The following is a 14573-nucleotide window of genomic DNA, read 5'->3' on the forward strand; positions in this document are numbered from 1 at the left end:
TTGATCGCGATATTGAGGAAAAAATCTTTACTACAATAAGTAAAGCAAAGAATTACATTGTTACTGAAACAATGACATTATGAGTTATGAATAATAACAATGTATTCATTTTTATTAAGTTTGTAATTCTTGTCTGCATTTTAATAATATAATTTAGTTCGCTATTGTTAAAAAAAAGACTATTTTTCTATGTTTTATAAGTTCAAGGCGAAGGATGAACTTTGTTTTGTGCAGTTTCAGGTACACAATTTATCATTAATAATTTCATTTATTATTATACATGATTTAAGCACAAATGGCTCGACTTTTAAAAATATGTCACATTAAGAACATTGGTCACGTGTTCACAATATGTACAATTTTAAAACAAAACCAGCTATTCCGTCCTAAACTATTTTTATACAAATGAAGTAGTATGATCTCTATCCCTGACTGAAAAATAAATTATATATTTTCCTTTCAAATAAAATATACTTGCTTTAATTACCGGTACCTGTTAAAATTACGATATCGATTCAGTGGTTGACTGTCTGGCAAGACGCCAATCACCTTATTCATCCGCCAACCAGGCTTGGTAGCTCAGGCGGTAGAGCGCTGGATTTCTGAGCTCAAGTTGACCATTTCAATCCCGACTCAGCCCGGTGGTACTTGAAGGTTCTCAAATACGCCAGTCTCGTGTCGATAGATTTAGTGGCACGTTAAAAAACTCCTGCGGGACAAGATTCCGGCACTTCAGCATCTCAGAAAACAGCAAAAGTAATTAGTGGGACGTAAAAATCATTATTATTACGGCATTATTCACTGGGGAACAAAAAACGAACTTTTTCAAACTGCCGGTCATATTGTTGCGAGTATGGAATGTTCAGGTGAACCTTAATCCAAATTTATCTTCCAGTTTTTTTTTTTTTTCAAACTGGCTCTAGTTCTTCAAAAAGTAAATGTTTTATTTATTTCCCGTCTCCATAGACAGCAGTACCACGGAATCTGGACCTATCTTTTTATCTCGAGTGTTAGTTTTGTTGTCTTTTTTTTTCTGTAACATCATGGTAGATAAAATTATATTTTGTTTACATTTTTGATCATATTTTTTTCCTATTTCGCAGCGATACGAGTTCTTCGCTAAGAGATTGCTTGAACTACTCAATCTGTGCTGAAATATGAGTTCTTCACGAAGAGTTTGTTTAAACTTCCCTAATGACTTCTGTTATATTTGTGGCAAATACACTCTTCAAACTAACAGGAAGAACACCAATGAGTTAGTCAAGCAAGCATACTTCGGAATTCACACCGGGGACCAAGATAAGTCTTGGGCTCGCCATACAGTTTGTGAAAATTGTGTTGAATGCCTAAGATAGTGGACAAATGGAAAAAGGAAAAGTTTAAATTTTGGAGTGCTAGAGAAAAAGGACTTTTTCATATTTTATTGAAGATACTGAACTTGTGTACTGCAACAATATCCCTGAACTACTTATGAAAATGGGTTTACTTGAATATTGACCACAGGACTGGAGGCTTTTTATAGACAGGTCCTCCAAAAGCTTGAAATGTGTGCTATTACACAATAGTTACTTCTACACATCTCTTCCAATTGCTCATTCAACAAAACTGTAGGCCTATGAGGTATATGAAAATGTCAAGATCGTCCTGCAAAAACTTTGTTATCATCAGCACAAGTGGCATCTATGTGTAGATCTCAAAATTATGAACTTCTTGCTCGGGCAGCAAAGTGGGTATATGAAGTACCCATGTTTCATATGCATGTGGGAAAGCAGAGTACAAGACTAGAAAGGTAATATGACCTACAAGGGAAAATATGACAGTTGGTGCAGCAAGTAACATAAATGAACCTTTAGTTGACAGGCAAAATATAATTCTCCCACCACTGCACATAAAACTAGGCCTTATGAAGCAATTTGTGAAAGCCTTAGATAGAAATGGAAATTGTTTCAAGTATATCTGCAGATCCTTTCCTGAACTCAGTTATGCAAACTTGAAGCAGGAATCTTCGATGGCCCTCAAATTCAGAAGCTCCTCAATGATTCCAATTTTCTACAGCAATGACAGACATTGATGCATGTGTCTGGAACAGTTTTATCTCTGTTGTAAGGAACTTCTTGTCCAACCATAATGCACACAATTATGAAGAACTGGTCCACAACATACTTACAAACTTTCAGAATTTGGGAGCTAGGATGAGCATGAAGGTACACGTTTTACAGAGCCACTTACAAAGATTTCTTGAAAATCTTGGCGATTTCAGTGAGAAACAAGGAGAGAGGTTTCACCACAACAACAAAGGGATGGAGGAAAGATATTAGGGTAGATGGGACAGTCACATGATGGCAGACAACGCGACTCTCTAGGTGACCCACACGAGAGAAAATCACACAGGCAGAAATTTCTAATGCAATAATTGTGAACTTAATGTTATATACAGATTTTGGCATCACTCCATGATTAATATAGTTTGTAATAATTTGATAAAACATGTACATTTTTTTAGCAGCAAAATATTTTCATGTAATATATTTTGGTTTTATTTATATTTTTATAGAACATTTTCTCAAAAACTAAAGCCAATCAAGCAAAACCAAAGACATATTTGGATTCAACAAAATGAAGTTATCCTAAAACCACTCTTATATAAATGGCAATAAAATCCTTGTTCCCCAGTATTAATAGTATTATTATTAGATTCATTCCCTCCCTCAACCCCCCTTCCCCTCCATTCCAACGGGCTGCCGCACATACACCACTTGAAGAACAGGCCTGTGCAGGCGAGTAACTCCAGTCTACACTATAGTGCACTGAGATGATGCATCCAGATCTTAATGACTTGAGTTCATGGCTAGTCTGCAGCACCAACCACTTAAAATGCTCAATCTGTCACAAGTAAGATAACAAGTTATGTTGGTGACCATATGGCTATGTTGGAGTGTAAAAATTACTCTCTCCCAAATGTTTCCATTCTATAAATACAAAAATGGATAGCATAATTAAGGACACATTCAAGAATTTTGATATTTAAGCATATGCTGTATTTACAGACACAAATCCAAAACAATCAGAAACCCAAAGAAAAACCCAGAATTCCGTAAATAAAACTCAAGACACTTTCCTTGAGAATATCCCCAACGATTCTTCTTCCAACAGGCTAGTACTGAAGATACTTGAAAGCTTCCCAAAACATCAACATACCCTCCAGAAAACGCTCACACAGATGATGGAATGACACCTCTAACAAGGCCATAGAATTTAGATTTAGGGCCTGAAAAAATTGGAATTGCCATCAAAGTGATCAAAATTGGCATGAATTCATCAAAAAATGAAACAAACCTCAAAATTCATCAGACCCCAAAACAAAAATATGATCAAAACAGACTGGCAGAAATCAAACAAGATTTTAAGAAAAACAATACAAGGAAATTTTATAGCACATTCAGAGAAGAATTATCAAATTACTAGGCACCTGGTTTTTAAACATCCAGATGGTACTCTGGAAAAAAATAATAGGCTAAGGGAAATTGTAAGCTCGTAGCAAAATTATTTCAAAGATTATTTAAACTGTGAATGCCTGAAAGAACAACTCACCTTTGAAAAACCTACATCAAAACCAGACTCAGAACATCCCACATTAGAAGTCAAACAAATATACAGAGAACTAAAACACAACAAAGCACCAGGAGAAGAGGAATAATTGCCAAAATGTTAAAAACAGGTGGAGACAAACAGGCTCAACTGAACAAAAGTATTCATGTAATTGTACAAGACATGGGCATACTGAGGAAATTCCCAAGGATTGGAAATGTACATTAATTCACCCACTTCACAAGAAAGGAGACAAATCAGATATTAATAACCACAGAAGAATTTCTCACCTCTCAGTCATGTATAAAATATACTCAAAAGCCCTACTTAATACATTAGGAAAAAGGAACAGACCACCTAATTGGAGATTATCAGTCAGGATTCTGGAAAGGAAAATTCTACACAGAACAAATCCTAAACCTAAAAACCATCCTACAAATTTGCAAAACCAAACGAACAGTAATCACCTTTGTTGACTTCAAGAAGGTGTACGACTCCATACACACTGTTCAACACACTAGAGGAACTCCAAATTGACAGGAAAAGAAGGGAATTGATGAAACAAACCCTAACCACGACAATATCAAAAGATAAATTTCTGGGAGAAATTCCTGAACTGTTCAAAATAAGAATAGGAGATAGATTATCTCCACTATTATTCAATACAGTTTAGGAAAAAGTTGTTTGTGATTAAAAAGAAACAAAACTAAAGGGATAAATGTTGGCAGACTTTTTTAAAAACAAAATTCACCTTGAAAGATTAGCTTTTGTAGATGATCTTGCAATCCTTTCCAACAACAGACAAGAAACAATCCAGTCCAACTTAGGTGAAAATTTTCAACCAGCAGGGATAAATCAGGAAGCAAACAAAGAAAGAACTTCTAAACTGCAATGAGCTTATAAAATCACCTGGAACAGATACAACAAAAAATCTATATCAAGAAAATGAAGAATTACAACCTTTCAACACAGCCATCACACCAGAGGTACTTTATACATCCAAAACCCTAATAATATCAGAAAACAAGAGAGGAAAATTCTCAGAAAAATCCTTTGACCAAAATACAAAAATGGAAATTGGATGAAAAAGAAACCACATGAAATTCATCAAGTATCAGAAATAAAACTACAGATACAATTAGAAAAAGGTGATTGAAATTCTACAGAATCCCATATAACAAATGGCTGACAAAGTATTTTCTAAACCTAGGAGTGTGCCTGAAAATCCACAACTACTGGTTTGTGGAAATAAACGAAGATCTTGAAAATAATGGTTTTACCAAGGAAACCATCCAAGACAGAACACAATATATAAATTTAGTAAGCAAACATAAATTTGCACAGAAACCTAAAAGAAAATATACAGGATGGACAGAAGAATGCAGAAAGGAACTCAGAGAATTAATGAAGAGATATTGGGAAGAAAAGAAGAAACACTCTACGAAATAAGTTCAAACCCACTCCTTAATTGGGCATACTGAATCAAGAAGGAATAATAATATATGTAGGTATGTCCAACCCTTGTCCTGTTTCTCTATATGGTTAGGTATGAAGTGAGATGAATATTCGTAGCGAGTTTTTGTGACCGGATGCTTTTCCTGATGTCAGCCTCATCAGAGGAGTTAATGAGATGAAGTGAATGGCATGATATATGACAGAAGGAAGGGAGAGAGTGAAACCCAGAGCCAGCACATAGCCTATTCCTGTTGAATAGCACCAAGGGGTCTGCTCAGGGTTTAACGTGTCCATCTGACAGATGAATCACCATCAACAGTGTAGGCCCTTACTCCATATGAATGTTGCCGAGAAGTCTGGAATTGAATCCAGGCTTTTAGTATGCAATCTAGTGATTGGAAATAAAACTGTATACCACCACCTCTCCTACCCTGCCAGCCAATATTCTGATGTTGAAAAGGTTATCGACAAACAGGACTTAAGCTGGCTAACCACGGTGTCAGACCATATAGCCTAGACCTGATGTCTTAAAATCATGGACACCAGGCGGAATAATAATAATTAATTTATTTAGTGTGAAACAGAAAAACAAGCACATGTTTTCTAAAAGACAAATCACATTAAAATGACAACTAAACATGCAAAAATTAAATACTGATAACTTCTGTTTCATAGGTGTAATAATATATTTATTAATGTAAGAATAAAACTCAAATCACTTCCTCTGTTGTGTGTGAGGTTGAAATACAAAAACAAATGTTATAATCGTTTTATGTTTACAATAGGGAACATGCATGATCCGGGGTTTTAATTAAAAATATGCTAATCTGATTCAAAATTTCATGCAGAATTCAAAAATGTGATCAGAATGTACAAATAATAACTCCAAACGTGATAAAAATCTACGAAAATGTCACGTTACGCAAGCACGCGATCTCATTGGTCTGACGTCATCGTACAGGTTGACTGAATTAGCAGACGAAATAACACAGTGTGCTGTGAGAAGCAGGATACACTTCGCGTGTTTCTACTTTACGTTAGTGTCTAGTATGGTTAAATTCGAGGTCTATACATTGGATAATAATCTGAGTGGTATATTTTAGACTTAAAATGAATCCTGCGCAGACAGTGAGGCAGAAAACTTATAAATGGTGTAGAGTTCCGATGTGCAATAGCACATCGCATACCATACCAAACAAATTGTTTATAAATGTTCCAAAGACGCTAAAACTAGGAAGAAATGGATTTTGGCGAGCCGGAGAAATGCTGGTGATATATTGGAAAAGTTTACAGTTTATATATATATATATTTTTAATATTTTAACGTAAGATGAATTTGTTTGAATTTTCAAATCACTTTTCCATGTCAGCTGTTCTAGTGGTAAAACTTTAAATTGTAATGTATAATGCTTTATTTAAATGCTTCAATTACGTCTTGGACACGAGGCTGACGTATTTGAGCACCTTCAACTACCACCGGACTGAACCAAGTTGGGGTCAGAAGGCCAGCACCTCAACAGTCTGAACCACTCAGCCCGACTTGTGAAGTCATATTTATCTTTATCATGTTTAACTTTTTCCCTCCACAAAGATATTTAATTCTCTTTCATGGGCCCTGGAAGTGGGTAGGCCAGTTGTCCCAACCATAAATATATATTTTTTTGGGAATGATAGATTATAGCCCTATAGTACTATGATCTTTCTTTCTTTCCTTCTTTCTTTCTTTCTTTCTTTCTTTCTTAATCAGTTTATCCTTCAGGGTTGGTTTTCTCTCGGACTCAGCGAGGGATTTCACCTCTACCACTTCAAGGGCAGTGTCCTGAAACGTTGAGACTTTGAGTATGGTGATGAAACTGGTGAGGAGGGCCATTACCTCGCCCAGGCGGCCTCACCTGTTATGCTCAACAGGGGCCTTGTTGGAGGATGGGAGGATCGGAAGGGATAGACAAGGAAGAGGGAAGGAAACGGCCGTGGCCTTAGGTGCCTGGAGGAGAAGTAGGAAAATACGAAAAACCACTTCGAGGATGGCTGAGGTGGGATTCGAAACCCTTCTACTCAGTTGACCTCCCGAGGCTGAGTAGACCCCGTTCCAGTCCTCGTACTATTTGTTTTCAACTTTCATGGCAGAGCCGGGAATCGAAACCGGGCCTCCGGGAGTGGCACACATTAACCACTACACCACAGAAGCGGACTAGTACTATAATGCTACCTATATGTTTATGTTAGTGCTGAAATCCGATTTCTTACTTTACTAATGCTGAAAGCCCGAAAATGTAATGTTATTCTTTAATAGAGGAATCAGTCTAGAAGGAAATGTTGAAAGTGATGTGATATCTATCCAGGTTCGTTGTTATCCTAATACTATGGGTTACAGTACATTGCACGTATATAAAAGACGCCACTTACAAACTTGCTTGTTATCCGCGAATTTCTGCGGCCACAAAAGTCACATTTTTCAAGAATGATGACATCTACACAGGGTAGATTGTCTGACTGTGCTGTTTCGAACCTTTCTTCTGTCATTTCGAAGTTACTCGCGATCATGAATAATAAACAATCGGCTTTTAGCAACGGCTGATGCACAACGGCTGGTAGAGCTCCATGCGGTACTGGATCGTGACGTCACAGCGCGCCGCTTACGTCAGAGGCCGTTTCACTCGCCTTGCGGAAAGGCACTATTAAACATTTTTTTAATGGTAGAAAACAAGGCAACATACCACAATGTAATACGTTTACGTACTATTTCATTGGTGTACTTTTCAAAAAAAATATTTTTGAAAATTATGCATGTTCCCAATTATGTTGTTTGAGTCCCATTGGTGGAAAAGAGTTCACCATCAGAATGTTGGCTGGCAGCTAATCACTAGATTGCGTGCCAAAAGCCTGGATTGCAATTTCCAGTGTTCATACGCAGTAGCGGCGATTAGGGGGGGGGGGGGGCGTCGCACCCCCACTTTTTGGAGAACATATTCGCATTTTTGCCGGCTGAAACTAGGAATTATTTAAAAAAGAAGCAATTTGTACAAGCCCTGTTGTCTTATCAGCTAATTCTTTCCTTTATTTTCTTTAATTATTAAGAAACTTATTAGCAGAAATACGCACAAAATGTCGTTCGTCCCGGATAACCAATTTGCATAGCGCCACAGCAAGTATAGAACGCGAACCTTTTCTTGATACCAAGTTCCGCTTCAGCACTAGGGAGCTCAGGTATCAAGAAAAGGTTCGCGTACTATAGTGGAGACTTTGCACGGGCTGTGAGGAAGGGTAGCAGGGGTGTATAAATAATATATATAGTTTTTATTTTTTTTATTTTGCCAAGGTCATGGACCCTGACGTATTATTCATCCGCTTGCCGCGCGCATTCGTCAATCTGGCATTCTCTTTAGTATCTGTTAGTTTCTTAGTGTGTAGTCAAATACTAAATGATTTTCATTGTATAATCACGCCGTACTACTATGTAATTGTAATAATGCGTAATTTAGAATTCATCACAGGTAGGGCCCCATCCTCATTGACGCGCAGGTCGCCTATACGGAGTCCAATTGAAACACCTGCACCAGGCCTCTTCGGAGACCACACGCCACAATATATAATGCAATACATAATAATACTGTTCCTCTGGTTTAAGTTTTATTGTGTAGTACTGGAACAAATATATCGAAATAAACTTAAATTTGGTAAACTCTCAACTTTTACCTTACCTCTCTGTGGAAATTCGCTCAGAGAGCATAAAAAAACTTAGCGGCCCCGGGTTCGATTCCCGGCCGGGTCAGGGGTTTTTAATTGTAAACTGGGTGTTTGTGTCGTCCTTAACGTTCCTTTCCTCACATTCAACACTCTACACTTCCGCAATTCCAATTACACGCAGGTTCATATCATATGGTGCAAGTAAGGGCAAAAAATCTCTCTATAGGTCGATAGCATTTTTAAAAAAACCCGTCGACTATATCCCACAAACCCGGGTAGTTTGTTGTCTATCCCCCCCCCCCCCCGTACATTTAATCCCCCATCGCCGCTACTGTTCATATGGAGTGAGGGCGTACGCTTCTGATAGCGATTCGTCCGTTGAATGAATACGTTAAGCCTTCACTCTATTTGCCGACACCGTGTTTCAGCCTCCTACCTCCTTTCCATCATACTGCATATACATTCAGACGCGCATGTCGCCCATGGGTGTCAAATAGAAAAATCAGCACCAGGCGAGCCGAACAAGCCCTCGGACCTCCCAGTACAAAAATCCATACGATAAATAAATAATTCACACAATGTCAACCTCCACTCACTGCAGTAACGCGATCACATTGTTTTCTAACAACTGTCCACTTTCGTAGTATAACGGTTAAATTTCCAGTGCTGCCAGAAATATAAGATTGGCAAGGGGGCTAGTAAGTTGTTAAAAAAAAAAAAAAAGTACATGTAGCTCACCTGCGTTGCAAGTGTGCCTGAAAAGAGCTAGCACCACCTCGGGACAAGAACACTATTTTTTTTTTTCTCTCTAGCTATTTATGTACTTCGGTGTGTACTACTTCAATTCTACTGAAGAAAGTAAAAACAAGTTGGAACTGACAGTGATTACCAGTGATGATTTCCTGCGGAAGGTTACAGAAGATCCAGTTTAGTGAACACAGTAAAAGTGGCAACACTGCACAGGGATATGGCACGTTCTCGCAGGAATACTATCAGGAAACGGTTCACGCGAATGGTATTCACTCGTACAATTGCATCTAGTCAATATTCTCAAAACTATTACGACTGTTTATATGTTTCTTTTCTAATGTGGCACACGATTTAGGTTCAATACAAATAAGCCTATAGCTACACTTAAAAATATTAGGTTTAAAAATTCGATTTCGGAAGTGTCGTTCTCTCCTGGATGATATCAATGCTAGTTGTCTGTCTGTTAGGTTATTAGCCCAGAGGCTGGTTGAATCCTCAAACAGGAATACCAGAAGATATATTACGAACTAGAACAGTGAGAGTATTTGACAGAACCGACTACTCACGAAATAATTTAGTACGATACATCTTTTCTTTTTACCGACACATCGTCTTATGGTGACGACGGGATGGGAAAGGGCTAGGAGTGGGAAAGGTAGCTCACTCTGTCGTATATTCGGAGTTAATATGTAATCTATACGATTTTTAAAAAAAATACCCTTCACCACGGACTTTTCGTAATCTTCAAGCGGCCAGTCTTTCGAAAACATTCTAAGCATCAGCAGTTTACTCCACAATAATCTAGTTTCAAAGGGTAACTGCATGGAATGACATTTCGACTGTAAATCTCCACAGGGTTATAAAAAGACATAGGCCAGGTATCCTCAACCTCTCCCCCTTCCAGGCACGAACTCTCGTCAATATGGCGTCCAAGTCTAGATCGGCGAGTGAGCTAGTAGTACATCGTATACCCGTCAGGTGGAAACACTGCCCAGACATGAGAAAAGCCAATAGAGAAATACCAAGAACCAAGTACTACAAACTCTTTCACTAACCAGCAGTACTTCAAGCCGCGCAAATTTGCTCGATAAACTTCACTCACCGATTGAAAATACTGTAGGTATAAAACACTGCCATAATGGAAGGTAAAAGACGATCCTATTGAATTTTCTTAGAATATTTTTAAATTGCACGAACCGAGTTCAAAGTGCCATATTATTTTTGAAATGACTGTCCAAAGGAAAGGAGATGGTAAAAATATTATGCAGAATGAAAACACGCCAAAAGGACGCTAAGACATTCATCACACTTAACTACGAAACACTGATCCAGGATCATCTGTGTAAATAAAATTATGTTTCCGGTACACTGCAAATGTTTGCGTCATAACTAGACGATAAGTTCATACTTTGTTGTTCTTTTTTAATCTGGGATTATGTATAAAAAAAGGTCGAAAGTAGGTTTGTCTCTGTCTACATCACGCAAAACAGCTTAAAAGAATTTCCCGAAAATCCATTATTAAGTTCAGAGATAGTCGGGTGTACACTAGGATATATACGGTAATATGTGATCAGTATACTGTGGCGTAGCAGTAGTAATCCTATTAAAAAGGCCAACAGGAAATTTCAACTTTCCACATTAATATTAGCTACATTTGAAAACTGTATATAATAAAAGTTGTGTAAAAGATAATTCCCAATCTTTTAGGCTTCACGCTTTTTTTCTTTTTACAGTGAGAGGAATAATAACGGAGATGTTGCGAATATTACATTTTCACAAACTTTCATACATCTCCGAAATTACTAATTTTATCTAGAAACTGTAATACAACACAAAAATATAAAAGACAATTTCCGAACATCATGCCCCGAACATTCTTGCTGTACGGACAATCATATCCAGGAATTTTATTTTTTTTCCAACGAGTACCAAGTTTGATTCCCAAGCCAACCGGTGATGTTTAGTCATTGCTTAGTTCCTGTCATCTTCAGCATTAGAATTCATCTTAGGTAGGGCCTCCTCCTCACATACGCGCAGGTCGCTTACAGGGCGTCAACTCGAAAGATCTGCACCAGATCTCTCCGGAGGTCAGCCGCCATTATAACCGAATTGTGCTCTTTCTTCTGCTGTCACTCATCTGCACCAGATGGCACTACTGTAGCCATTACGAAAACTTACCCATCAACGACGGGTACAAGACATCTATTTCAGTTGTTAATGTAGCGCCTAATAAGTACAATACGACAGTATAAACAGCTCCATTCATCTCACCCGTTAGAATTCGGATTTAGGCTATGGATCGATATATTTACAAAACAAACTGCGATCCAGTCACACTACCAAGTCGTGTTAAAATACCAGGCATAGTGATCGTTTGTACACGCCTGGATGCACAAGATCAGTGACCCTTTTTCTGACTAAATTTGATTTCACTGACTACACTTCGGAAACATGATTGGTACTTAGTACGATCATGCTGGCTTTCCAAAAAACATCACAAGTAAGTTTTGTAAGTATAAGATAACATCAACACAGTGTTATTGGCGGACATGTAAACAAAACTAGCTTGACAGTCAGTATAAAATACTGGATCACATTAATAACATAGCATGAAATAACATTATTCATACATAAACAATATCTCGGAATGCCAGATTAGCAAAATATCTGTGGCTGTTTCATTTTACACAGTCTAATTAATGATACTAACAATTACAAGTTTCTACTCGTAGCATAAAAACACAAATACATGGCCACAATTTTACTTACCGAATGCAGCATACCACAACCTAGTGTTTTACAACTACTTAGAATTGCATTCCTAGTGTGCGCGTGCGCGAACTTCACCAATAACTAGTCTGTCGTCTGACATCCCGCGCCATCTGGAGAGGTAAAAATAATACTAGCTTGCACTGAGAACATTGATGCCAAGTTTACTGTAATGAAATGCAAGCCAATTCCTTGTACCCCCTTATACTCAGAGGGCACAAAAGCTTAATAAAATTTAACTTCATTTGCAAAATAAAACTCATTTTATGTTTATAGTGTGTACTCGCTCGTATTCTATGTGTCAAGCGAGGAAGGTTTGCATTTCTGCAGATACAGCCAGAAATCAATATTTCTACTCAGTGAAAAGTTTATCTGACAATATGTTTGGAGTAATACAGGCGATAAATATGTAAATACGTACAACGACCTAAATATACAGTAAACAAAACGCTTTCTAGTTAATGTTTTTTTTTTTTAATTCAAAGTTACCGATACAAATAAGGTAGACCTGACCGTACGCCATATTGAAAGAAAATGCCTTCTCCCAGTATAGCTCGTAAGGTATTCAGACTCTTTGGACTAAGCGGTAAAGATGCGATTATCTTTAGAGGAACCGTATAAACGATATCATAAAATAATCAATTGTACATCTGAAAACACGTTTAGGATTTCACAAAAGTATTGCATTTTTTTTTTTTAATTACTGTAAGCCTGACCAGGAAGCATCCAATACAAGCGCGGAAGTTCAAGACAAATGGCGTAACAACAGCCGGTTCAGCGAGTAGACACAAAGAATAGCAGGGCGACCACACGGCTCTGTCCGAATACATTTTTGATTTTTCCCTCTTCTAAATGCTTTTATTCAGTAAAAGCTACCACGGAATAACGAGGTAAAGGACAAGCCCTAGTTTAAAAACTATATATTTACGCATATTCTGTATTTTAAAAGTACGGTAATAATAATAAAAACTCCATGGCACTACAGCCCTTGAAGGGCCTTGGCCTACCAAGCTGCTCAGCCCGAAGGCCTGCAGATTACGAGGTGTCGTGGTCAGCACGACGAATCCTCTCGGCCGTTATTCTTGGCTTTCTAGACCGGGGCCGCTATCTCACCGTTAGGTTGCTCCTCAATTCTAATCACGTACGCTGAGTGGACCTCGAACCAGTCCTCAGGTCCAGGTAAAAAATCCTGACCTGGCCGGGAATCGAACCCGGGGCCTCCGCGTAAGAGGCAGGCACGCTACCCCTACACCACGGGGCCGGCAATAAGAAGAAGAAGAAGAAGAAAGGAAATCATGTTATCTTTATCAGTGGAAAACGAAAGACAAATATAAATACTGATCACTTCTGTTTCATAAATGTAATTATACCTAATTATGTTGTTGTTATTAATAATAATAATCATCATCATCATCATCATGACATGTGGCCTCCAGAGAGCCCTGTTGCAGGTCTTTCTAATTCCCAGCCCCCGAGCCATAGGAATTAATGAAAGTAAAATTCCACGACCCCGCAGGGAATCGAATCCGGGACCCCTTGGACCAAAGGCCAGCACGTTAACCATTCCGCCATGGAGCCGGACAATAATAATGATAATAATAACAAACAACAACAAATGTATACCACATCTTCTGTTGTGCGTGAAAATGCAGCTTTCATTTTTCCCTTGTAGTGGAACGTCGCACCAGCACAGGCAATCTACTAGAAAAAGACCTGCACCATGCCTCTCCAGAGGCCATGCACCATTATTATTGTTATAATTATCATCATCATCGAAGCTTACAGGGTGCCAAACGTGGGCTTCGAACCCACCATCCCCTGAAAGGAAAGTCATAGGAAACGCGCAGCCAATCAGTCATCACTGATCTGCATTTAGGGCCGTCGCCCACATCGCAGATACCCTATCGTTTGTTTACCTAGTATTTTCTTAACTGATTTCAAAGAAGTTGGGAATTTATCAAACATCCCCCTTGATAACTTATTCCAGTCCGATTTGTCCTCTTGAATTCCAACTTTATCTTCATATTATGATCTTTCCTACTTTTAAAAACTCAACTCAAGCTTATTCGTCAACTAATCTTATTGCACACCACCTTTCCATTGACAGCTCGAAACAAATCGCTTAGCCATGCTGTTCATCTCCTTACTTCCAAGTCTTTCCAGCCGAAAGTTTGCAACATTTCGTAACACTACTGTTTTGTATGAAATTCACGAACAAATCGTTCTGGCTTTTCTTTGGACGTTTTCCAGATCTTTAATCAAGTAACCCTGGTGAACAGAGGCGTAACTATTATGACACGGGCCCGCCTACAGGAAACAAAATT

General features: G+C 38.2%; 1 protein-coding gene across 2 annotated transcripts in view; it reads right to left on the minus strand.

Annotated features, from left to right (window-relative positions):
* Positions 1-12304, minus strand: part of LOC136873781 (activating transcription factor 7-interacting protein 1) — a 457029-nt gene extending 444725 nt beyond the window's left edge. The window contains exon 1 of one of the 2 annotated variants that reach the window (XM_067147002.2): positions 12250-12304. The gene's annotated coding sequence lies outside the window, so the exon portion shown is untranslated. The remainder of the gene's footprint in view (positions 1-12249) is intronic. The other variant, XM_067147001.2, reaches the window with a different exon arrangement.
* Between the last annotated feature and the right edge of the window lie 2269 nt (positions 12305-14573).

The sequence above is a fragment of the Anabrus simplex genome, chromosome 5 (assembly GCF_040414725.1).
Source record: "Anabrus simplex isolate iqAnaSimp1 chromosome 5, ASM4041472v1, whole genome shotgun sequence".
Taxonomy (NCBI): domain Eukaryota; kingdom Metazoa; phylum Arthropoda; class Insecta; order Orthoptera; family Tettigoniidae; genus Anabrus; species Anabrus simplex.